Below are 1,750 nucleotides of genomic sequence, written 5' to 3'. Positions count from 1 at the left end.
TCCTTCCTTCCTTCCTTCCTTCCTTCCTTCCTTCCTTCCTTTCTTTCTTTCTTTCTTTCTTTCTTTCTTTCTTTCTTTCTTTTTTACATTAAGGTATAGCTGCCCTAGCTGGTTGGGCTCAGTGGATAGAGCCTCAGCCTGTAGACTGAAGGGTCCTGGGTTCGATTCCCAGTCAAGGGCACATGCCTGGGTTGTGGGCTCCATCCCCAACCAGTAGGGGGCATGCAAGAGGCGGCCGATCCGTGATTCTCTCTCATCGTCAATATTTTTCTCTTTCTCCTCTCTCTCTCCCTTCCTCGCTGTTTTCAAAACAAGAATATAATCTATAATAATAAAAGCATATCATGCTAATTAGACCGGACGTCCTTCCGGACAACCTTCTGGACAAAACCGGGGCTGCAAGGGTTGAGGGAAGCCACAACGGCCAGACCCCAGCAGCAAGCTCACCTACCGTTTGGAGTGTCTGCCCCCTGGTGGTCAGCGCACGTCATAGCGAGCATTTGAGCGGCCTTAGCATATCATTAGCATATTACGCTTTGATTGGTTGAACTGGACACTTAGCATATTAGGCTTTTATTCTATAGGATATTTAAAATATATTTTTATTGATTTCAGAGAGGAAGGGAGAAGGAGAGAGAGACAGAGAAACATCGATGATGAGAGAGAATCATGCATCGGCCTCCTCCTGCACGCCCCCTACAGGGGATGGAGCCCACAACCCGGGCATGTGCCCTGACCGGGAATCGAACCCTGACCTCCTGGTTCCTAGGTAGATGCTCACCACTGAGCCACGCCGGCCAGGGTGTTGCTCACCCACTTCAACAGACCAGCCTTTTTAGAGTAACGTATGCCCCACAATTCTTACTTCTGCTAAATCCATCAATTGTTTGATATATACACGCAGATTACTTTTAGGGGTAAAAGCGACTATTTAGAACGAGTTGTGGGCTCGATCCCCAGTAGGGGGCGTGCAGGAGGCGGCCGGTCCATGATTCTCTCTCATCATGGATGTTTCTCTCTCCCTCTCCCTCTCCCTTCCTCTCTGACATCCATAAAAACATATTTTAAATATCCTATATAATAAAAGTCTAATATGCTAAGTGTCCTGTCATCTGGTTGGGCATTCAACCAATCCAAGTCTAATATGCTAATGATATGCTAAGGCTGCTCAACTGCTCGCTATGACGTGCACTGACCACCAGGGGGCAGACAGTCGACCGGTCGCTATGACGTGCACTGACCACCATCAATAAAAATATCTTTTAAATATATTTAAAAATATATTTAGAAATGTCTTTTCTCTGTGAGAAATCACAACACATTCCTATGTTTCCTAAAACTTCAAAATAATCCACACACCTCACAGTCTAGTTTCCTTAAAAAAATTTTTTTTTAAATTGTTTTCTTCCTTTCCAAGCCTGATTTGCTTTTTGCTTATTTCTAACATGGATTCTCTTTCTTTCAGGTGATTTCGACTTAGCGGATGCGTTTGATGGTGAGTAATATTAACAGCATTTTATTTTAATTTTATTTTTTTTTGACCATTGTGCTAGTATACTTTTTACTACGTGGAGGTAGAATAATACATTTGCATTTTTTTTAATTTTATTTTTATTGATTTCAGAGAGGTAGGGAGAGGGAGAGAGAGAGATAGAAACATCCATGAGGAGAGAGAATCATGGATCGGCTGCCTCCTGCACGCCCCCTACTGGGGATGGAGCCCACAACCTGGGCCTGTGCCCTTGACCGG

The 1,750-nt window shown here is 44.2% G+C and overlaps 1 long non-coding RNA gene across 1 annotated transcript in view; it reads left to right on the top strand.

Moving 5' to 3' along the window:
- The first annotated feature begins 1,406 nt into the window (after positions 1-1,406).
- LOC106726875 overlaps positions 1,407-1,750 on the top strand; it is a 6,069-nt gene continuing 5,725 nt past the window's right edge. Inside the window, exon 1 of the long non-coding RNA XR_001363002.1 lies at positions 1,407-1,495. This is a non-coding gene — a long non-coding RNA (uncharacterized LOC106726875). The remainder of the gene's footprint in view (positions 1,496-1,750) is intronic.

Source organism: Myotis brandtii, unplaced genomic scaffold, assembly GCF_000412655.1.
Source record: "Myotis brandtii unplaced genomic scaffold, ASM41265v1 scaffold3261, whole genome shotgun sequence".
NCBI classification, from domain to species: Eukaryota; Metazoa; Chordata; class Mammalia; order Chiroptera; family Vespertilionidae; genus Myotis; species Myotis brandtii.
Note: the sequence above shows the minus strand (reverse complement) of the source record. Positions and strands in the feature narration are given on the sequence as shown.